This window comes from Saimiri boliviensis, chromosome 1, assembly GCF_048565385.1.
Source record: "Saimiri boliviensis isolate mSaiBol1 chromosome 1, mSaiBol1.pri, whole genome shotgun sequence".
Lineage (NCBI taxonomy): Eukaryota > Metazoa > Chordata > Mammalia > Primates > Cebidae > Saimiri > Saimiri boliviensis.
The window spans coordinates 132,182,615-132,208,098 of NC_133449.1; the positions used below are offsets into that span (position 1 = coordinate 132,182,615).

General features: G+C 40.0%; 1 protein-coding gene across 3 annotated transcripts in view; it reads right to left on the minus strand.

Annotated features, from left to right (window-relative positions):
- Positions 1-25,484, minus strand: part of CDH13 (cadherin 13) — a 1,266,064-nt gene that overhangs the window by 459,282 nt on the left and 781,298 nt on the right. The window lies entirely within an intron of this gene.

Consider the following 25,484-nt stretch of genomic DNA (forward strand, 5'->3'; position numbering starts at 1 on the left):
TATTAACTCACTTGCTTCTCACAATAAACCCTCTGGATCCTTTTACAGAGGAGAGAATGAAAGCGAATAGATGATAAATGGTGGAGTCGAGATTTAACCTTGGGAAGTCTGCCTCCAGAGCTCACATTTTTAACTACTATCAACAGTATTTTCAAAGCACTTAATATAAGGCCTATCATATATCTCAAGAATATTAACTGCAGCTATTGTTGCTATAGTTATTATCAATACTATTGTCAAAAGTAGTTCAAATCAGGAAAATGAAAGACAAACGTTCTTGTTATAAATCAGTACAGTCACATCCCACCTGATTATATTGTAAACCAGTATAATCCTTTTCAAAAGCATGGCAAAATTCAACAGAAATCATGAAAGACTCATACTTTGTTCTATTTTTATACCACTCCTGATCCTATATAAGTTTGCACTACATACTTGGAACTATTCACTGCATTGTTATTTCTTTCTTTCTTTCTTTCTTTCTTTTTTTTTTTTTAGATGGAGTTTGGCTCTTGTTGCCCAGGCTGGAGTGTCATGGCAGGATCTTGGCTCACTGCAACCTCCACCTCCCAGGTTCAAGTGATTCTCCTGCCTCCGCCTCCCAAGTAGCTGAGATTACAGGCATACATCACCATGAGCAGCTAATTTTTTGTATTTAGCAGATACAGGGTTTCACCATGTTGGTCAGACTGGTCTCAACCTCCTGACCTCAGGTGATCTGCCCACCTCGGCCTCTCACAGTGCTGGGATCACAGGCATGAGCCACCACACCTGGCCACATTGCTATTTCTAATAATAAAATTACACTGGCATCCACCTTAATGTCCAGTGGAAGGCAATTAGTAGAGTTAATATTTGTGTAACAACACGTTACAATGCAATAATTACATAAAATAATTTTTAAACCTTGTTGATCTTAGAATAGTGAGTAAAATTATACAAAATAACAAGTGTATAATGCATATATAACACACAAATATGGAAAGAATTTGAAGGCAGTGAGCAAAATGAAACCAAGTATGCGTGGGTAGATAGTATTTTTTCTTTAATATTACTTCATCCTTTTACTACCAAGTTCAAATGCAGACATACACACTTGATTTCTGGGCAGATAAAATAATGCAAATAATCAGAAAAAATTCAGTGCACAGAGCTTTCTAATATCTGTACACAAAGGAGATCTCAAAGAGAGTTACATTTTATACTTTTGTGGTTTTTTTTAAAGCTATTATGAGAATACTGTTAACAAAGGAAATCAATCAAAATAAAGCTTTGGGGCAATTTTATGTAATAACATAGGTCTGGTTTTTCATCTTCCCAAAATAGCCAAGGACTTGACTTTAACTCAACCCCCCAACATCCCACAAAAAAGAAAATTATGCATAAAGATACCAAACATCTTGGATCTGAATCCTAAGATTCTGCATTCTGTAAGACCTGGCCAGGATCACAAGCTACAAGTAGGATAGAGAATCAGAACTCACATTTGCCAAATATTCAAACACGCTGAATCTGGGAAGGGCAGACAACAAGATCCATCTTAACACAATGGAAAGAAGAGACTAAGAGGACACCATTGATTAGGATGAAAGCAAAGTGTGGAGCTGAATCTCAGAATACCAATTATGCAAACAGACAAGCTAATGGTATTTTATGATACAAAACTATTCAGAGTTTGACTCATACTTTTCAGAGGACAATAATACCAACAGAAGCCAAGAGTTTGGAATGGTCTCTAAAAACAGCAAAGCACTGTTAAGTGGCATTTTCTTTCTTTCTTTCTTTCTTTTTTTTTTTTTTTTTTTTTTTGAGACAGAGTCTCGCTTTGTCGCCAGGTGCCAGGCTGGAGTGCAGTGGCGTCATCTCAGCTCACTGCAGCCTCCATCTTCTGGATTCAAGCAATTCTCCTGCCTCAGCCTCCCAAGTAGCTGGGACTACAGGTGCGTGCCACCATGCCCAGCTAATTTTTGTATTTTTAGCAGAGACAAATTTCACCATGTTGGCCAGGATGGTCTGGATCTCTTGACCTCGTGATCTGCCCCCCTCGGCCTCCCAAAGTGCTGGGATTACAGACGTGAGCCACCACACCTGGCCTAAGTGGCATTTTCTTAATGTTAATTTAATACAGATTATTTGAGGCCCCACTACATGTCAGCCATCATACTGAACATTGAGTATCTAGCAGTTAGCAGAAAAGATACCCCGGCATGGAGAAACAGATAATAAATAACAGAAAAAGATATGAACAAGATAATTTTAGTCACAGATGAGGGCTGTGAAGGATATGAGACAGGTTTGAATACGAAAGCTTCCTTATCCAATACTGTAGCTGCTAGCCACATGTGGCTATTGCAATTTACATTTATTAAAATAAAAAAACTCAGGACTCCAGTCAAACTAGGAATGTTGAGTGCTCAATAGCCATATGTGGGTGGTAGCTGCCATATTAGACAACACGGATGCAAAACATCTCCATCACTGCAGAGACACAGCACTGGGCTAGAATATGACCGAGAAAGAATGAGTGAGTGATTGTGTGTGTGGGGGAGGGGTGGGGGCAGGGGACATCTATTTGAGATAAATGCAGGGAAAAACCTTATTGCTGAGGGAATATTTCAGCTGAGACTTAAATGACAAGAAAGTTGAAAGAGATAGCCATACAAAAATACATGGAAAATGATTTCTAGACAGCAGGAATAGCAATGCAAAGACTCTAAGGTAGGAATAAGGCTAGAACTAATTTGAGAGTGGGGAATGATGTAAGATCAAGTCAAAAAATTAGGGCTCCACTCAGCTCCAAATGAATTAGGTTAAGGCTTATGTTCATGCAAGATTCTTTGCATAGAGCAATCTAAACCAAGTGAAGAATGAAGGCATTTTGTTTCTATAAGTTCCTGGTAAGGCGGAAATGACAAAGAAGTATATCATGCTTGTCCCCAACATATGAAATCATAGTAGATCGAATAAAATATATAATAGGAAATGTATGTGTTTTATGGAGAGGTTTGCCTAGTTTTAAAATAATCTTATTAATGATGTGGATGAAAATTAAGCACATGCATAAGCATGAGGAAGCTGTTAGTAAATACAGCCTTATCCACCTAATCACATACTGTAACAAAACCTGACATTCCCATGAGTTTTCATCACTGTTCTCATATGAAGGTCAGACCCACAGTTAGCAAATGCCAAACTTTCTGAAGTCAGGCTCTTAAATTCCAGCACGTCCTCCAGTATCAGAGAATAAATGTTCAATAACGTTCTTGCCTGCCTTCTTTCTTCCTAAATGAAATACCCAAAGCACACAAATCCTTAGTTTGAAAAGACTGGAACAATGCTTGTTTCCTTTGAATTACATGATAAATTCAAGTGGCTGTGTGTGGGTTCTAAAAACAAAAAGAGCTCAAATGCATTCAAAGGGAGGCATTCTGATATTTGTTCTTTATGTTGAAACTGAGACGCCACTTGGTAGAAACCTACTGTGAGAAAAACAAACAGGTAGCCACGGCAGAAGGTAATGAAATACTTGCTCAAAGGAAATGGAAACCATCCAGCCCCTCACTGCCTATTTCAAGACCACCCTTTCAGACATGAGGATTTCTATTCTTAGATTCAATGGTTGACCTGCTTGTGAATAATAAGGTGTGATATAAAAAAATGTCCACTGTGGAGCCAGACTAGAGGGGCATTCAATAACTTACAGCTAGAAACAGTTGTCCAACATTGCAGGATTTGATAACTAATTCCATAGTAGGTAGCCTGAACTCCACTCAATTACACTTCTGACCAATGTCTGTGCTCTGTGTTCTAGTACCTTCCTATTCAAAGGTCAGTCTTCAAGCCAGCAGCACTGGCATCCCCCAGGAGCTGGTTAGAAATGCAGGCTCCTCAGTCCTGCCTAGAACCTACAGAGGAAACCCATCCATTGTAACTGTTTCTGGGGAATTCTGGTGCACATTACTGTTTGAGTGATGCTGTGCTGAGACACAGGGGCTGGAGATGGAAAGCCCAGGGTCTTGTGGAATCTGGGAACTGTATTCCCAGGTTCAGCTGTAGGAAAATAAATAAGCTCCAAACAGGAGACTGAATCTTGCCACCTGCTAGGAATTTCACTGTGTGGCTGTTGAACTCATTCATCACCCCCAAGTACACAGGCCAGGAAGACAGATGTTGTCTGTAGGTCTATCTGGAGAAGTGCGCACACATACACACAACACACACACACACACACACACACACACACACACACACAGACATATATACATATACCGCAGACACAGCACACACACAAGTATACACATGCACAAGTATACACATGCACATACATTTCCCACAAACATCAATTTTTTCCAATCTCTTCATCTTCAACTGTGCATGCTTAATGCTTAAAAATCATATTTTTTTCTGATCACTTTTTTGAGACGCTGTCAAATACAAAAAAGGAAGAAGGGCTTACTAATTATATACTAACTGAAAAGTGAAACACTGCAGAAAACATGGTAAAATGAAGAGGTCCCAGAGATGGGAAAGCTCACAGAGAATGCTGATGGGTATTGAGGGCTCTGCATTGCCTTAGCCTTGGTGTGATTATTGGACCCCAACAGAGTTATTCTCCTTCATTGAGATGAAAAATCCTAGGGGCGGGGGTCACTCATTCAGCTTTATCATTTAGGGATCCTAAGTGTCATCCAGGGAACTGGGTAAAAATTTAGATTCTTTAGCTGTTTAAACCAGCAACTGGAGAGATTCTGGTGCTGGTGGTTTCCTGCCCACACTTTGGAAAGCTGATGATGATGAAAGGGAGATCCAGATGCTATCTGCATTGGTAGGAATGGTGGAGGGGAGGGTCGATTGATGTGGGGGATATTGGCCAAAGCCTAAGTGGAGGGTTTTAAGGAGCTGTGGAAAGAGCACTCGACCTGCATTAAGGAGACCTGATATTAAATCCTGCTGACACACCAGATTCACTCCGAGCAAGGAATGTACCTCTGTATCTTGGTTTTTGTGCTATTGATAAGAGCCCATCTTGGCTCAACTCCCACTTATGACTCAGAACATGTGGTGTTTGCTTTTCTGTTCCTTTGCAAATCTGCTGAGAATGATGGTTTCCAGCTTCATCCATGTCCCTGCAAAGGATATGAACTCATCACTTTTTATGGTTGCATAGTATTCCATGGTGTATACGTGCTACATTTTCTTTAGCCAGTCTATTATCGATGGCCATTTCGGTTAGTTCCAACTCTTTGCTATTATGAATAGTGCTGCAATAAACACATGTGTGCATGTGTCGTTATAGTAGAATGATTTATAATCCTTTGGATATAGACCCAGTAATGGGATTGCTGGGTCAAATGGTATTTCTGGTTCTAGACCCTTGAGGAATCACCACAGGCAGGGGAACATCACACAGCAGGGCCCAAGTGGGGAACTAGGGGAGGGACAGCATTAGGAGAAATACCTAATGTAGATGATGAGTTGACACCATGGCACATATATACCCATGTAACAAACCTGCACGTTCTGCAAATGTATCCCAGAACTTAAAGTATAATAAAATAAGTAAATAAAAAGAGCCTACCATGGCGAGTTCACAGGACCTTGGTGCATATTAGTAAAACAATACACAAAAGTGTCTGATACAAAGCTGGTGCTGAGTTTGAACCCAAATATTACTCCCCAGTTTTTAGGGGGGTCAGCTGCATCCTTTCCTAGAGAAGGCAAAACTATTTTACAGTTATAATAACTTAATTAAAATATTATTGACATGATTGGAGGCAAGAATTTTTGAGCAACCGGAAAGTATGATAAGTACAGTTGCGTGTTTATCATTTTGCTCCAAATATTGTCCAGGGGATGGCCCCTCCCCCAGAGATCAAGGAAGAAACTCACAAGTCATCCTCTTCCTCAGATGAAACCTTCTTTTCTATCCCAAGCCATTCCATCAACACATCCTGTCCACATCATTTGTTTCCCTTCCTGAATGCCCCCTCTTCTCTCCATCCACCTCATCACTCCTAGAGATGAGCTTCTGTCACTTCTCACCAGGGCCACTGGGAAAGCCACCTTGTGGGTTTCCTGCCCAGTCATGATTGCCTGCCATGGTCTGCTTTCTATAGGGTGTCCAGGGTGTCTCTGTCAATTTTTATTTATTTATGTCACCCTATATTGGATACCTTTCTATATTGGATACCTTGGATTCCTGGATTGAATTCTATATTGGATACTTTTCTATATTGGATACCTTGGATTCTTGGATTGGATTCTATATTGGATACCTTTCTATAGGGCTTCCATGGTGTCTTCATCAATTTTTATTTCTTTATGTCACCCTATATTAGATACCTTTCCACTGTTTCTTATCACTCTTAGGAAAAATAGTAAATGCCTTTGCTTTGACAAGTCTTTCTATAATCTGGCCCTAGCTCACTTCCTCAAACTCATTTCATGTTGGAAGGAATCCCTCTTTTTCCTTATTATCCAGGTACACTCATCATCTTTTTTCAGTTCTTCCAACTCATCACACTCTTTCCCACAGGTGTTTTTACATACAACCCTCCTACCAAACATGAGTTTCCTACCTATACCTCCTTGCTGCCCCTATTCATCCTTCAGATCTTGGCCCAAATATCAAGAAGACCCTTTCTTACTCCTCCAGACCAGCTAGGGTGTCCTTGGCTTACACTCCCATGGCATCAGTTCCCTTCCTTCGTAACACTTCCCATATGTTATTGCCTGCAAGGTTCTTTGAACTGGGTACATCACAGGCCATACCCTAAGTTGAGTCATGGCGACCCCCATGACCAGCTTGTACCCCTCTGGATGGCCTTTCGGAACTAGAAAATCCAAAGTAACTGGAAGACCATGAAAAGGGGAAGAACGATCAACCCCTGAGGCACCTCATTAACTTGAGACATTTTTCCATTGTTCCTTATTCCTGCCTCAACTGGTGAGACAATTGGACTTTGTTACGGACGTAGGTCAACCTCGTGACTCTAGATCCTATGACCCCCTCCCAGCTTGCAAAAGATGCCCTAAACTGTAACTTCTGTAACTTTCCACTACCTACCCCAAACCTATAAAACAAACTCTTATCTCACTTCCCCATACTGACTCTGTTTTGGGACTCAGCCCACTTGCACCTGGGTGAATAAACAGCCTTGTTGCTCCCACAAAGCCTGTTTACGGGGTCTCTTCATTCAGAGCACACATTTAATATTACCTATTGGTGTGATGATTCAATTTATGTCCAGCTCTCTGTCAGGCCCCATGAGGTCAGGAGCTCACTGGCAAACTCTGAACCCTGGACCCAATGCCTGGTGTAAAACAGGCACCTGATATGATACTGATTGCAGAGAGCCCTTTTTGAAAGAGGCAATAACTCTTTAAGGGACTGGAATCCAAAGTTTTGGCCTGAGCGCTGACCATCTGTCCTTTCTCTCTGTCCCTGGCATATTAGAACTGACAGTTGGTCTGACTCCATGGACTGTAGGCTGGTAGACTATGTAACCTTAATTGATGAACAAGAATTCCAGTGGTAAACAACATCGAAGTACATTAAACTGATTATTATTATTATTATTTTTTAAATAAGAAGGGGACTAATATTTATTTGGTGTCAAATACAGGTCTGGCCTTTTTGTATTATCTCATTTGGCTCAAAATAATCTGAAGAAATACCCATTGCAGCACAGAAATTTAAATAACTGGTCCATGATGCCAAAGCTGGTTTATCAACAGGCTAATTAAAACATAGGTCTCACTGTAACATTCATGTTCCCCTCACTATGCTCACACTTGTTGAATGTTTTTGTATTGACTCCTTACATTATTTTTGTTTGTTTTATTCTCTTTACTAAGCTATTTACTTAGTAGCTTTGCTTTACATTGATTGTTATTTTTTACTCTTGCCTCATCTGTGGCAAAATCAACCGTGAATTGAGGGGCTTAATGAGTCTCTCACATATTTTATTTAATACACATGAAACTACACATTAAACCACAGAATGAGCCTCTGTATATTATTGTGGGAAGTAGAAAGATTCCTTTTTAAAGTTTCTTTTCTTGTTAAAGAATAAGTGTGCTAATAACTTTGTTAAGCCCTATACTATGTAGCTGTTAGAAATGCCATGCTTACAGGCACATGGTACATTCTATGTCCTTGTACTTTAACCAAGATATCTGTGCTGGATGTGCTCACAGGCATGCCCCAGCTCTCCACTGCTTTTAGCTATTTAGAAAAGTTTTACGCTGTTAGCCGAATGGGTTTTAGTTTAAATTGTAAGGTCTGGCTCCAGCAAACAGAGATCAGAACAGCAGTAAGAAAGACCCCAAATGCATAAGGGATAAATTTATGTGCTTTCCTTTGTTCATTGTACTCTCGTGGCCTGATGGCTAGTGAAGGTACCCTTCCTGCAGTCCAGGAAATAAAAATAGCATTGCTGAAAGATCCTTTGCCTCAGTGCTGTTTTCCTTTGTGGCACCGAGCATCTATTTCCAACAACTTTGTAGCATCCTGCCACAAACTAAAGGTTTGGAAATGTTATAGTATCAGCCTACCTGCAACATAGTTCCTTCCGGAATGCTACAGACTTTCTGAAAAGAAAAAAATGTTCTTATAAATTTAATTCTCAAGCGACAACAGTGAATAGTATGGCAAAGGAGACAGAGGATGCAAATCACCTCTAATTTGTTTAAAGCAAATTAGAGGTGATTTGCATCTTTATCCACGGGTGGAGACACTAAGATACTCCCTGACATCTGCTCTACTTCAAGGGGGCATGGCAGATGGGCACCAGGTTGTTAGCACTGATCTTCTGAGTCCTGAGGATGGGAGGAGAAAAGGGGCTCGACTCCTGAAATGGAAGAGGAGGTGAGGAAAAACCACGGGAGCTGGAAGGGAAGCTAAGTTGGAAGCAGTTTTAGCCTTGAGTTTAGGGTCCTGTTGGCCACCCTTCCTGGCATCCCAGCACCTGGGTTCCTCTATTCTGTTTCCATACTGTTGGAGATTGGCTGGGGGGGTAACCACTAGGACTGTGAACCATCAAGTCACAGTATGCAAAACAATGACTCTTCAAGCCAATTAATTCACCATAATAATGGGAATCGACTATATATAAAATGCTTTGAAAAAGAATCCCTTAAAAAATGCAAGAACATAATGAACCAAATTACAAAGCACGTGCACACATGCTGGCCTTCAGCTTCACGGCGAACTATTAACACCTTGCCCTTCGTTTGACTCATCCTCTCATCTTCAGCCATGAAAGACACAATTTAGTCCGACAAAATCCGACACTGAGGTCTTACCCAAAGGGATGTACTGATGAAAAACAAAACGTGCTACAAGGTTTTTTGGGAGAAGGCCAAAATGCAGAGGCTGGCTCTTAACAGCCAATATTTTTTGTAACATGAGATGACTCAAGCAACACATGCAAAATCTAGATCAATGGAATCAGAAACAAAGCATGACACGCATAGTCCATGGACTTGTGAGTCATTCTGAAGAGAAATGATTTGGAAAACACTTTGATGACCTCTTTAACTCTGATGATTCTTCTTCGGGCAAAATATGCAAATAAGGCAAAACACACATATGCAGAGGTTTTCTGAGATGACATAGTTCAACATCTGATCAGTGGATTGTGTGTGCTTGGAATTTTCAGTTGTAAGTTTCAAATCACACACAAAAAAAGCACATACAGTAGCTACATCTCCCACATAATATGACGCAGTTTCAATTTAGCAGTTATCTCCCACCTGTATGATTATTTTCCTTCCAAGTTACCTCTCTGAGGCACTAAAATGTTTTTCGGTATAAATGCCACCGTTGCCATTATCTCTGGAATACCTCTTCAGAAACTTCCACAGGAACCAGTTTATAAGTTACAAACAAAAAGGAATCTCATTCCTTTCATTTCAAATATATGGAGTCTCACTGTGTCACCCAGGCTGGAGTACAGTAGTGTGATCTTGGCTCACTGCAACCTCTGCCTCCCAGGTACAAGCAATTCTCCTATCTCGGCCTCCCGAGTAGCTGGGGTTACAGGCATGTACCACCACCCCCAGCAAATTTTTGTATTTTTAGCAGAGACAGGGTTTCACTATGTTGCCCAGGCTGGTCTCAAACTCCTGACCTCAAGTGATCCACCCACCTTGGCCTTCCAAAATGCTGGGATTACAGGCATGAGCCACTGTGCCTGACCCCAAATATCTTGTAATAGAATACAGCTGTGATACTAGAAATGTAAAATGATCTTTGGAAGCTCACTGCATGCAAGTAGAGATGTACAAGGCTTAACACTGGCATCTCTCCAGCTAAACATGATTGTAATTTCAGACAAAGGAACTGTGTGTGTGTTTGACTCACACAAAGCCTTGAGATGCACATGAAAAATAACACGCCAGCATTTGCCCCCAGATGAAGAAAAGATGAGAGCAGATGATTGCAAGGGTGCAGGGACATGAACACAGGGATCATTCTAGCAGAATCTCAACTTGATACAATCTTCCTGGAAGGCAGTTTGAAAGTATGTCTCAAGAACCTCAGAGATGTTCAAAGCTTAAAAAAAAAAAAAACCTCTGCAGAGTCCATGGAAATAAGCCAGCAAAGATTTTTGTATCAGTATGCTGTACTGTTTATTTTTAACAGATGATCTCTAAAGGTTAGGCATGGTTGGAAGATATTTTAAGTGGTATTTTCCACCATGGATAGTGTTTGTTGCAATAAAAAGAAAACAACAGAAATAATCTTAACTCATTTTATTAATGTGACACACTGCCCTTGCTTCGTACACCTGAGTCTTTACATATTTAATTAAAAAACCTTGTAGCACATTTTGTTACTCATCAGTGCATCCCTTTGGGTATGCTCATTTATTTCATTTATTTATTATTTCATTTATAATTCAATAAAGAAATGAAATATTTCATTTATAATTCAATATTTCATTCAATTCAATTTATAATTTATTATATAATTCAATATATAGTTCATTATATAATTCAATACAACTATATATTATTTCATTTATAATTTATGTATTATGGGCTGTTCTGGTACAGAGTTGGTATGTAGATTTAGATGAGAATATATTCATGGTACAATTAGATCATATGATGTGTGGGTAAGAGTGCTCTTTCTAGATAAATTACAGAAATTTATCCTTTCTATAATTCAGTGCCTTAAACAAATACATATTGATAACTATTTTCATTAAGTTTCTGTCTATAATTCTCATACTCTCTTCACCTCCCAAATTAAGATTGCCAGTGGAATTAAGGTTGCTGATCAGCTGCTGCCAGGTATGGTTGCTCATGCCTGCAATGCCAGCACTTTGGGAGGCCAAGGTGGGAGGACTGATTGCACTGAGGAGTTTGAGACCAGCCTGAGCAACATGGTGAGACTACCATTCTACAGAATTACTTTTTTAAACTAGCCAGGAGTTACGGTGCATGCCTGTATTCACAGCTACTCTGGAGGCTGAGGTAGGAGGATCACCTGGGCTCGGAAGGTTGAAGCTGCAGTGAGCTGTGATTGTAGCACTGCACTCCAGTGTAGGTAACAGAGGGAGACCCTGTTTCAGAGAGATAGAGAGAGAGAGAGAGAGAGAGAGAGAGAGAGAGAGAGAGAGAAAAGGAGAGAGAGAGAAGACAGAAAGAGAGAGAGGATAGAGAGAGGAGAGAGAAGAGAGGAAGAGAGAGAGGAGAGAGAGAGGACAGAAAGAGAGAGGAGAGAGAGACAGAGAAGAGAGGAGAAAGAGAGAGAGAGAGAGAGAGACAACGAGAGAGAAGAGATGAGAGAGAGAGACAGGAGAGAGAAAGCAGGGAGAGGAGAGAGAGAGGAGAGAGAGAGAGAGAGAGAGAGGAGAGGAGAGAGAGAGCGGGAGAGAGAGAGCGGGAGAGAGAGAGAGAGAGAGAGAGAGAGAGAGAGAGAGAGAGAGGGAGAGAGAATTATCTCTGCACTGAATTATCTGGCATCTGGCTGGGCCTGATGTCATCACGAGTTCTCAAGAGAGAGAAAGAAGCGAAGGTCAGAGTGATGGGTTATGAGAAGGACTTGACCAGCTGTTGCTGGCTTTGAGGATGGAGAAAGGTAACACAAGGCCAGGAATGTGGGTGGCCTTTAGAAGCTAGAAAAGGCAAGGAAATGGATTTTCCCCTACAGCTTCCAGGAGGAAAGGCAGCCCTGTGGACACCTTGATTTTAGCCCCAACGCATGTTGGATTCTAAGCTTACCAAACTGCAAGATAAGATTTGTATTGCTTTGAGTCACTGTGTAGTAATTTATTACAGCAACCACAGAACATTAACACAGTGGTCACATAATTTATTGTCAAAACCGGAATCTTCTTAGAATAAAAGTAGGTACCGTTAACAATGAAGCCAAGACAACAGGTACAAACCAAAGCTGTCCTGGGCAAACTGCACCATGTGGTCATCCTCTCTTACTAAGAAACTTCAGCTTTCCAGGTTTTAGTTCACACCACTGCAACGTATGGTGTTTAGAATACCACTCTCAGTTTTACTGTTAAAGAAATAAAAACATAAATGAGCATATGTACACACAAATGCCCAGCATATAGAAAAACTAAACAAAGGTTTGTTAGACCTTAGGGGGAGCACAGTGACCTTGGCATGCCATCCTCCTGGCAATACCACCACCAGCCAGGGTCGTGCCACAGTTCAAGATTTCAAAGGCAGTCCGTCCAGTGAGCAGCACCTTGGTAGCCTCCCAGAAGAACGGGCAAGGGCTGGGCAATCTGAGAGAGGCATCCAATCAGCCCCACAGGACCACTCCTGCTCTGTAGGGAAATCATTTACTCCCCAAAGATTTCTATTTAGAAATTTGCAAATGTGGATGTAGTATCCTAGATTCAATTCTTATCTGTCAGCCATCATCCCTTTGAAATTGCTTTTCTATTACTGTAATCCAGGTTTCTCTTTGACACCAATAACCTGCATTTCAAGTCATTTTTCTTAGCTTTATTTCACTTATTCAAGTTAAGTGTCATTATGGGCCAACACCTGGAGGGTTCCCGGGGAAAGATATTTTAAGCCCTTTGTGACATTCCTCCACCTTCATTTATACAGCACTGTGTGTAATTCCCCCCTTGATGGCCTGGATGTGGTGTTTATATCTCCTTCTAAAAATGATCAAAGGGGTGATAAAAGTTTCCTACTTGTTAGGTTATTAATTAAAGATCTTGATACTATTATCAAGTGTTCTTTGAAAAGCTTGCTCTACTTAAAGCTACAGTATTTCCTTTGTCAATTTGAAATCTTTAAAAATTTTTTTTCAAACATAATGAAAACATGATTTTTCTTATGTGTATGCATGCTCACAACCATACTAGACTTTGAGGACATTCTTATATTTAACTTTTGAAGTAACTTTAATGATGTGGAAGAAATCTATGCAGATATTCAAAATAATTTTATATAAGCAGCTTGAGTAAAGACCTAGTGAATATCCTCTGCCTCAAGAGGTGACACAGGCTGAAAATTTTAATTGGTTCAAGTAGAATTTATATAACTCATGGATGATGGAATTATGCCAGATCCATTAAGGATATGTATAAGGGTTAAGGGGATTTTTGTGTAAAGATGAGAAATGTAATACTTTAGAAAACAAAACCATAGGAGAAACATTACTTGGGATTTTATTTTCAGGTGTCCTTTTTCCTTTCCCAATGTGAAATTCAGATGAATAGAAATAAATGTGATACTTTTTTTTTTGAAGTTTTCAGATTTAAAGTCATTTTGTTAAATAAGTATTTAAATGTGTTTTATCAAACATGATGTTCTCCAAAAATCAGAGCTGATACATAAACATTTAAAGTATAATCTAATGAACTCCAGATGGATTAACGTATTAGGAGGAAAAAAGTCATTGAATATTTATGTAACAGAGTGGGGAAGGTCTTTCTAAGCCAGCATTACAGGCCTAATTTATTGTGTGAATTATTGACAGATTAAGATCCTTAACTGCAACTTTTACAACAACTAAAATACTATATGAAAATAAACAGAAAACTGAAAAATATTTGCATCATGTACAACAGAGGCTTATTACCTTTAGTATACAAAGAGTTGGCTAAAAGCAATTGGGGAAGTACAGCAATTAGCAAAAGAAGAAAACAAAAAAGCAGAACAAAAATTATAAAATTAAAATGAGATGTATTTCTGCTTATAGAATTGTTACAATAATTAGAAAAAGTTCATAGTGTTTGACAAACTTAAGAGGAAATGAATTCTCATAAATTATCAATCATATTAAAACATGTTTCTGAAATGCAATTTGTTAACACCCATCACAAACTGAAAATTTCACTTGTAGAAATTTAGCCTGATATGTGTGCATATATGTGTGTGTATGTGTTGTGTGTGTAGTAGCATTGCAATATTGCTTAAAAATACAAAAAGCTACAATAAACACAATGTTCTAACAGGAGACTCATGAAAGAAACGATGGTATCTGCAGAAAGTAGAACACTGCATTGCAGACACACTTTGGAGAACGTAAAAATACATCAATGGTATTCATGTTGTCAAGTACAAATTCTGACTAAAAATAGTGTATACATAATGTAATCTTTGAAAAATAAAGGCATTACACTATTAAGATTATGCTAAAATATTAACAGTGGTTTTATTGAAGTGATTTTTCTTTGATTTGCTATACTTTTTAGATTTTTCTAGGCATATGTTGATTTCAAAGTTAAAAAAGAAATCAATAAAGTTTATTTTAACACTGTAGCTTGTTCAGGCAGTGACTACAAATTGACTACAGTTTATTACAAATGGGGAGCTATAGGTGGCTGTTAAACTCTAAGAGATGATGATCTCTAAGAGAGATGTAACCTCTCAGAACTGATGATTAATGAGAAAGAAACAAACATTAGGTACATAGGACATCATCAGTACTATAGAAGCAAACAGAGTGTAGCTAGCTGTTCTAGCCTTTATGGTTCTCTAGTTTTGGGATAAAAAAGGAGTCTCAATGCACCTGACAGAACTTGGTATCCTCAGCTTCATTTTCAGAACCATCGCTGTTATTATTTCTGCTTCTTCCCTGAAGCTTCACTTTTAATCTCACTCATAAATTCGGAGAACCAGAAAACAGCCGAGATTCCAAGTGTGGGTTTTAGATTCAGGAAGACTGGACTTTAAGTCCTAATTCCAAACCCTTATCAGCTCTGTGATTGTTTAAAGTACTCAGTTACCTTTTCAGAATCCCAATTTCCTCATTTTTAAGATGGAAGAACAGGAACCATCTCAAAGAAAATACCTATTTATAAGGCATTTAGCAAAACACCTGCCACATAGCAAACACTAAATAAATAGTAGCCACCAGTATGCTTAAGTTTTGCATAAGACTGAAAAACATCTCAGAGTCTTATGTTCCTGGTAAGGGTTTACAGTCCCAAGCAACTAAGAAAAGTCTTTCACATGTTGCTGATGCTGCCTGCAGAAATCTGAAGCTCAATTAGTATTATGAGGAAGCATAGGACTCATGAGGCCGAGTCCTCAGTTCCAAACTACATACAAGGAGTGGATTGGGCTGAGGTCATGGACCCCTCTCCGCCCCATTTCTAGGACCAACGCAATCTGAGGAAGGTAGACAGTGCCAGCTCCAGGCCCACACTCTGGGGGTTAAGCACTGAATTGGCCTCTGTTTTTCTGGCTCCCATCACATGCCATGTCCCCATCAGTGCTACATTAGTCTTAGTGCCTGGGGTTGGGGCTGCCATACTTTGGGGGACCCAGAGTCCACTTAGTCCTTTGGGTTAGCTTCAATCCCTGTTCCAGTTTCTCCTCGGCCGCAACACCAAGAATTCTTTGCCCTTCCAGATGGGTCCACTCTTTCAGTGGCACAACTGGGTCTGCTTTTGCAGTGGCACACTCTGACCTCAAGGGCAATCTTTTTGCTTTGAGATCACTTATTATTATTATACTTTAAGTTCTGGGGTACATGTGCAGAATGTGCTGGATTGCTACATAGGTGCCACGGTGGTTTCCTGCATCCATCCCCATCATCTATATTAGGTATTTCTCCTAATACTATCCCTCCCCTAGTCCCCCACCCCGACAGGTCCCAGTGTGTGATGTTCCCCTCCCTGTGTCCATGTGTTCTCATTGTTCAGCACACACTAATGAGTAAGAACATGCAGTGTTTGGTTTTCTGTTCTTGTGTCAGTTTGCTGATAATGATGGCTTTCAGCTTTATCCGTGTCCCTGTAAAGGACATGAATTCGTCCATTTTTATGGCTTCATCGTATTCCATGATGTATATGTGTCACATTTTCTTTATCCAGTCTATCTAATCTATCATTGATGGGCATTTGGGTTGGTTCCAAGTCTTTGCTATTGTAAACAGTGCCTCAATAAACATACCCATGCATATGTGAGATGATGTTTTTATTCACATGTAGATAGATGTAAGAAATAATACAGACAGAAACTACGTGCTCTTTTTCTAGGTTCCCCAATGTTTTCCCATCTTACAAGACTATAGCACAGTATCACAAGCAGGATATTGGCAATGATACTACTCTGGTATTCAGATTTCCTCAGTTTTACTTGTATTCGTGTCTGTCTGTGCCTGCGCACGAGTGCGCGTGCGTGTGCGTGTACATTTATCTGTGTGTATTTAGTTATATGTAATTTTACTACATGTGCAGGTTCTTATATCCACCACCAGAGTCAAGATACAGAACAATTCATTTTCTACAAGAAACTCTTGTATTTGAGGGCAATGCTTTTGAATCTTTAATTTGCATCCCATTTCTGGATACGCATCCAAAAGATTTGAAAGCAGGGTCTTAAAGATATATTTGCATACTCATGTCCACAGTAGCACTGCTCACAATGGTTAAAAGGTAGGAACAGCCCAAATGCCCACCAAAAGATGAATGGATAATCAAAATGTGGTATACACATTCAATAGAAACACTGCTCAGTCTTTAAAACAAAGGAAATTAAGATACATGCTACAATACAAATGGACCTTGAAGACGTTATATTAACTGAAATAAGCCTGTCACCAAAAGAAAAATACTGTATAATGCCACTTATATGAGGTCTCTAAAGTAATCAAATTCACAGAAGTAGAAAGTAGAATGGTGGCTCATAAGAAGATAGAAGGATGGGAAAGGGGAGCTACAGAGTTTCAGATCAGCAAGATGAAAAGGTTCTGGAGATCTGTTTTACAACAGCATGAAAAAACTTAGCACTACTGAACTACATACCTAAAATGATTAAGATGGTCAATTTTATGTTATATGTGTTTTTAATCACAATCAAAACCCTTTAATTTGATGTCTGTAATTCCCAGAACTTTAGGAGTTTGAGGTTAGCAGATCACCTGAGGTTAGGAATTCCAGAGCAGCCTGACTAATATGGTGAAACTCTATCTCTACTATACACACACACACACACACACACACACACACACACACACAATTACACAATTAGCTGGGTGTGGTGGCATGTGCCTATAGTCCCAGCAACTCAGGAGGTTGAGGTTGGAGAATCACTTGAACCTGGGAGGAGGAGGTTGCAGTAAGCTGATTGCACCGCTGCACTCCCATTTACATCAAAAATATTTGAAAGCAGTATCTTAAAGATATATTTGCATACCCATGTCCATAGCAGCACTGGGTGACAGAGCTAGACTCTCTCTCAAAAACAAACAAACAAACAAAAAACAGAACAAAACAGAAACCCTTTAATTTGCATGAGATTCATCTGAAAACTGCAAGAATGCAGGTTTTCGAAATCCAACCACAAGGGTTTAGTAGGTTCTCTGGAATCTGTGATTTAAGTCATCCCACATAATTCTGATGCAGTGGCCCACAGAGTTGTGCTTTGGGGAAGCTCAAGACTCCTCATTTTATTACCAAATGGAAGGTGCTAAGGCCCATTAGAGACTATCCCTGGTTAGGGAAATTTGGCCACGTGGGCATAGGTTTGACAAACTCGCTTATTGTGAACAAGACCTTCATGCAAATGAGCAGCACAAATAATTAGAAGCACCTTGCTTTCATCCCTGCCACTGTAAAGCTCCATTTTCCCCTTTGATCATGTATATTTTCTTAAGCATTTAAAACTAAGATACTATCTTTGTGACACACAAATCAAAATTAGCTACTAGATGAATGTTGGTCCAATTACTGAGTCAAAGAAGCCTAAAGCCTGCTAACGTGGTGCCCAATCCTCCTTACACACATCCATTTCATCAGCTGGTTCCATCAGCTGTATCTCCAAACTACAACCTGAATCTGACCATCTCTCACTACCTGCTGGTTACCTTCTTGGCCGGGCCGCCATGACTAACCCATGTTAGTAAACTGTTTCTGAGTTGGTCTTTCTCCTTTTGCCCCCGCACTCTACTCAGCGTACAGATTTCCACACAGTCTTTGAATATGTAAATTGGGCCTTTCCGCCTTCTGCTTTCCAATCATCTTACATCAACAGAGTTCTAAGTTCTCACTGTGGCCTGCAAGCCCCTGATGTGAACCTTGGATACAACGTTGATCATTTCACTCTCCCCAGAATCATTCTAGTTCAGCCACATATTCCTCCTTGGTGTTTTTAAAGATGGCTAATTTTTATCTTAGGGTCTTTATAGATGTTGTTTCCTCACCTTTAAGGCTCTTTTCTTTTCCAAAGAGTATTCATAACTTGCTCCCTCATTTCATTCACGTCTCTCCTCAAAAGAGAAACCTTCCTTGACTTCATAATCAAAACGAGTAACTCCTTCTCATTGCTCATCCTCAATCACAATGTTGTTTTCATGGCTCTTATTGCTACAAGCCTATTGAACAGTCTTTTTTTTTTTTTTTTTGGTCTGCAATGCCTAGTAGAATGTAAGCTCTCAATGACTAGGAATTTGTCCGTTTTGTTTTCACAGCGCAATAGAACAAGTAACTTTCAAATAGTGGATTTTCAATAAATGTAACAAATGAACAATGAATTCGCTGAAGGCTTTGAGTTTATAAAGAAGTCCTTTTTTTTTTCCGTAGGACAGATCAATACACGAGAAAGAAATGACACTTGTCTTTTGAGAATTCCCTGAGGGTGAATGAATCCAGCCAAAAGACAAAGCATTAAAGATGCAGCAAAAGCCTGTCTGCCTGTTTCAAAGGAAGAAACTAAGCTCAGTGAAGTTATTGTAACTCTCAGAAGTGTGCAAAAATATTTTACATGGGATTATTCATTCTTTGGCAGTGACTGATAGCATATGATTTTGTTCTGACACACATATTACTAATAAGCATATTTAAATGAAGGAAAACAAAGCAAGTAGAACTTATTACAAATTCTAGCTCTCCAAAGTGATCCCATCTGTCCTTGCCTTTGTAAATGACAAAATACAAGTCACAGAAATAGACTCATATTTCTTATATAAATCTCTTTACCATTCTTACAACCCTAGTTCAACATCTTTTCTTTCATTTGTGCAAAAGAGAGGTCTTAAGCAGCCAGACATGACTGTGGTGTGATGAGATGCATTCTGTTAGTTTCTTCTGGACTTAACACAGATTGCACCATTTTCACTCTTTTGGCCAGATTCTGCCACTGCAGACTGATGCATAGGTTCTGGGCTTAGGAGTACAGACAGTGCACATTACAATGAGCCTGCATTTGTTTTTGTTAGGGAACATCGCTCCTGGCACAGCACCATCCAACTTTCTTAAGTGTCCTGGCCAGCCGAGAATTAAAGTGTCTTAGAGACTTGTTCCTTTACTCATAACATCCGTTCTGTATGCTTGTGGGCCATGCAGAGAGAAGGTGTAAATACAGTTCTACCTACCATCTAGGTTGTGCAGCAAATGGCAAAACAAGTAAGCCACTGCTATGCAAAGCGTAAGTCCCATTGATAATTTATGAGACGTGTCTCTTCTCTTCTGAATTTTGTTAGGTTGAACCATATACTCCTGCCATTTTTGTAGGTCACACATAAAGAAATATTGGTACTCCCATGGAGTTCACAGGAATATTCTCCTTCCAAAGTTTTAAAAACACCAAAAACCACCATGTGGTGGTATCCATGGTACTGAATTATTACTGCAAGGACAATGATGTTTCTGCAGTCCTTGAGATACTCATGATTTATGCTCCCCCTCGCAGAATTTGCCCCAGATAATACAGGAGCTAGTGATGGGATAGAAGAAGTATGGGTATGGTTCATGTTGGCAGAGACAATACTACTAAGAAATTTCCAGGAAGAATAATTTGTGGTTGTTGTCTGGTAAAAAATTCTAGTTAAAAAGAGTATGTAATCTCATGTTCTGGAAAGATGAATAAAAGACCTAGTCCCTGGACACTGACACTGGGTTTATCCCTAATACTGTGTTCCGGAATTGCTTTCCATTCAGATGACTTATTTCTCTTTCCTTCTATTTTTTTAAATATATATTTTACTGTGATTTAGGTTTTGGGGTACATGTGAAGAACATGCAGGATTGTTGCACAAGTACATACACGGCAATGTGGTTTACTGTCTTCCTCCCCAGCACCTATATCTGGCATTTCTCCCCATGTTATCCTTCCCAAACTCACCATCCCCTGCTGTCCCTCCCCTAATTTCCCCCCACAGACCTCAGTGTGTGATGCTTCCCTCCCTGTGTCCATATGTTCTCACTGTTCAAAACCTGCCTATGAGTGAGAACATGTGGTGTTTGATTTTCTGTCCTTGTGTCAGTTTGCTGAGAATGATGGTTTCCAGGTTCATCCATGCCCCTACAAAGGACACAAAGTTATCGTTTGTTATGGCTGCATAGTATTCCATGGTGTTTATGTGCCACATTTTCCCTGTCCAGTCTATCCTTGATGGGCATTTGGGTTGGTTCCAGGTCTTTGCTATTGTAAACAGTGCTGCAGTGAACACTCGTGTGCATGTGTCCTTATAACAGAATAATTTATAATCCTTTGGATATATACCCAGAAATGGGATTGCTGGGTCAAATGGAATTTCCATTTCTAAGTCCTTGAGGAATCGTCACAGTGTCTTCCACAGTGGTTAAACTAGTTTACACTCCCACCAATCATTTGCTTGCCTACCTGCTTTGTGTGGATAATCTGTTTGATTCACATCACCTTCTCTTTTTTGTCTTTCAGTTTAACATTTACCAAACATACCATATGTTTGTTGCTGGAGGTGATATAGGGTCATTGTGGACTTCACTCTGTAAGTGAGTCCATATTCAATTAATTTAACACAATCGAAGACGTGCAGCCACATAGGAATGTGCCTCATTCAGTGATGATACACAGAGTGTTTAATTCTGTTTTGCAGGTTAGGAAAAATTTCTAAATCAGGTATTTGTTCCCCTAGAAGACTCTTCTAGGGGAACAAAGGTGGAAGGAGAGATGGGATTCTGGGGAGAGAAAACAGGGTGTGAAGGTATCAATTATCAAAATACTCTAGAATAGAGGTCGTCAAGTTATAGTTCATAGGCCACATCGAGGCTGCTGCTTGATACTGTGAATAAAGTATTAAAATACAGCGACATTCATTCATTTATCTACTGTCTATGGCTGCTTTAGTGCTAGAACAGCAGAACTGAGTGACGGCAGCAAGAGTATGCATGACTCACAAAGCCTAAATTTCCTATTATTTGGCCCTTTATGGAAAATGTTTTCTAGCCCGTATGCTCAGTGCAAAAGAGGGAAGCAGTAAAATATTTGGGAAGAAATGTCAATCTTCATATAGATTTCAAACCCAACTTGCCAACCTGAGATCTCTTTAATTTTTCTCCCTGCCTCCTTGCTCTCATTATTATTTATTCATTCAGCAGATACGTATTATACCCCTATTACAGCTCAAGTCTAGTGTAGACCCTTGGTTAGTAATAATTTAAAAAAAAAACTTAAGATTTCTTCAAATCATCTAGAGTCAGCATTTAGTGAGATTAAATAAGAATCACTTAAGAACTTATCAAACATGGAAGAATATAATAAAAAGATCCCATTTAGATTGTGGGTGAAGGCTGTTCAGAGGTCTGTCTGATGGAAGTTCACAGGTTAAAGGAGGGAAAGAGCTTTAGCAAATGCCTGTACCTTTGAAAAACTGCACAAAATCCATGGGGACCAAGTAGAATGACAGAAGTAGGGAAGCTGACGTGGTCTGGCCTGGAATTGGTAGGTGGGGCCAGGTCTCAGGGGGAGCCCTTATAAATCATGTTAAGCATTTTTGGTCTCTTTCTTGAGGGCAACTTGACAGCATTAAAACTGGAAAACAGTCTGGCAGTTCCTCAAACAGTTCATGGAGTTCGCATATGAAATGGCCCAGCGGTTCTACTCCTAGACAAATACCCAAAAGAAATGAAAACCTATGTCCACACACAAAACACTTACACAGCATTTCAGAGTAGCATTATTCATAATAGTCAAAAGGTAGAAACAACTCAACTGTCCATGAATGAACGAATGAATGAATGAAGACAATGGGATATATGCACACAGTGTAATATTACTCAGCTATAAAATGGAATGAAGTTCTCACAGGTGCTACAACATGGGGCAACGTGGAAAAAGTTATGCTGAGTAAAAGAAGCCAGTCACAAAAGGGCAAATATTGTATGAGTCCTTTCATTTAAAATGTTCAGAACAGACACTTCTACAGAGACAAGCAGCAGACTGGTGGTTGCTTAGAGACAGGAAAGATGGGACATTGGGTGCTGCTTCCAAGAGTGATGGGGTTTCTTTTGAGGTGAGGACAACATTCTAAAACTGACTGCGATGATGAATGCATGACTGTGAATATACCAGAAACCACTGAATTGCACACTTTAAATGGGTGAAAGGTGTGGTATGTGAATTATATCTTAATAAGACTGTTAAAAACAAAACCTCTAAGGGGTCAGGGGTCAGGAGGTAAGGGAGGGTGGTGAGGGAATAACTATTTCAGATTTAAATTTTCAAAGATCATTCTGAAACAGGTAGGAACAAGGTCTTGAAGAGGTACAAGCAGAAACTAGATTGTCTAGTGAAGAATCTACTGCAGGGGTGCAGGAGAGTTTGGTGGCCTACGCTATGGTGGTTGTTTTTTGGTATGGAATAATGGTGAACAAAACTTCGGCTTATTCAGATATGTAGAGAATGGTATGTTCTAGTTCATTTTTGTCTTTTTTGAACCAGAGTTTAAAGACAGAGAGGTCTTTGGCCGGGCATGGTGGCTCACACCTGTAATCCCAGCACTTTGAGGCGGGTGGATAATCTGAGGTCAGGAGTTTAAGACCAGCCTGGCCAACATGGCAAAACCCTATCTCTATTAAAAATACAAAAATTAGCTGAGCATGGTGGTGGGTGCCTGTAATCCAGCTACTCAGGAGGCAGAGGCAGGAGAATCACTTGAACTTGGAAGGCAGAGGTTGCAGTTAGCCAAGATCGATCGTACCACTGTACTCCAGCCTGGGCAATAAGAGTGAAACTACCTCTCAGAAAAAAAAAAAAAAAAAAAAAAAAAAAAAAAAAAAAAAAGGTAGGGAAGTCTTCATTCTAATCCTAAATCTGCCACAGCTGTAGTTGATTCTGGGCCCCTGGGCTACCCACCACCTCCATTCTCTCATTTGTAAAATATCAAAAGTAACCTGTGGCTGCCTATAGGGTGGGGACAAATTAAATAAAAGGATATAAAAGTACTTTTCATTGTAGAGTAGTATGTTCCATGGGGGTGCCAGGGTTTCTCAGAATTAAAACTCAAGGATAAACACTCAGTATCAACTAAATAACAAAGCAAGATTCTTCTCTAAACATTCAAGAGGTGGTTCTAGTTCCTGAGGTCCTTGGAATCACTGTTGTGAATATCAATGATTAGTTACAACCTGTAGGTGCTGAGAACTTAGGAGAGGGTCCTGATATTATAATGGCTTGTAGGGTCACAGACTGGATGAATCTTTAACACCTGAATACATTAGCAAAAGAAGTGTAGATGTTGCCTTTTCTGCCAGGTTTCTTAACAGTCTCAGAGTTAATCCTTCCTCTGGGCACCCTCTGCTCACTGCAGAGAACTCTATGACCACCCCTGGGACACTGTTTGCAGATATAGACTGCTGCATCCCCCACGAGACCCTCAATTATCTGGGTGTAAAAAATAGCTTTCTCTGTCTCCCCAGTGTCTAGCGCAGGCGTTCCCAAACTTTTTACACAGGGGGCCAGCTCACTGTTCCTCAGACCATTGGAGGTCCGCCACATACTGTGATCCTCTCACTGACCACCAATGAAAGAGGTGCCCCTTCCTGAAGTGCAGCAGGTGGCCGGATAAATGGCCTCAGGGGGCCACATGTGGCCTGCGGGCTGTAGTTTGGGGATGCCTGGTCTAGCATATACTACGTGCTCATTTATTTGTTGGTCAAATAAACAAATGAAAGACATTAATTGATGAACAAATGAATTATCATTGAATGGGTGCACTAGAGCTTCTTGTTTCAGTTTTAGAGAAATAAGACCTCAGTAATATCCTCTAAGCTAGCAATTCATTTATGCTCTCTGGCTGCTCCGTAACCATGAAAGGAATGGCCTCACTGAGGGTGCACACTCTCTATCTTGCACATCATTTCCATGCCCTTGAAGGGCAGCAAGTTGTGCTCCAGGGAGACACCGGCTGGCAATACCACAGGCTCTAATCTCATTGACATGTGTCTGTAGCTGGAGGCCTCAGTTTCCTTCCTCTTTGTACTACTAACCTCCCTCAATTATCCCAGGGCTCTGGGCTTTCTGGCAACAGCCCCTTAGTTTCCTTAAGTCAGTTATTTTTATTAAGTGACTTCCAGTCTGCAACCAGCCCTGTTGAAAGTCTCTGCTGTCTCCAGTGACCTTGCACAGCTACCTCTGCGGATCTTTCTCACCAACTTACTCTAGCTCTGAATCAGGCACCCACCTACAGATGCCCCATGGGCTGAATCTGGCCCTGAGATATTCATATGGAGGTAGTCCCACAAGGTTTAAAAAGTTGTTTGCCAACACTTTAAGACAGAAGGGTTTACTAAAATTTGAGATTTGTATATTATCTTGAAAAAAAGGGGGTATGACAGCCTGGTCATTGTCTTTAATGCCATCACATTTTGCATGAAAAATAACTGTGTAGTTGTTAAGAAAGAGTCAGCACCAACTTAATTCCAACGCCAATGAATGGTGAGTGACATGCCTGCAAGTTGATAAATTTGCTGTGCTACTAATTAATTCCATGAAAGTACACATTGCCACGAGCTTTCTGTCCAGCTCTGCAAAGGAAGTGATGTAAAAGAAAATCAACTTGAGACACTAATTTCAGGCCACCTGACCTGAATTAGCATATTAATAATGGACAATTGTTTCACAAGGGATCGAAGCCTGTCTCTGCAAGCTCAGTCTTAGCACAAACCAGTTTTCAAAATAGTAGGGTGAGGCCCCCTTAATTTCAATCTCCTTCTATTTGTATTCCATACTTTATCAATGAACTCAATGAAATGTTTCATTAACCTTCAGTTCTCATTAAACCA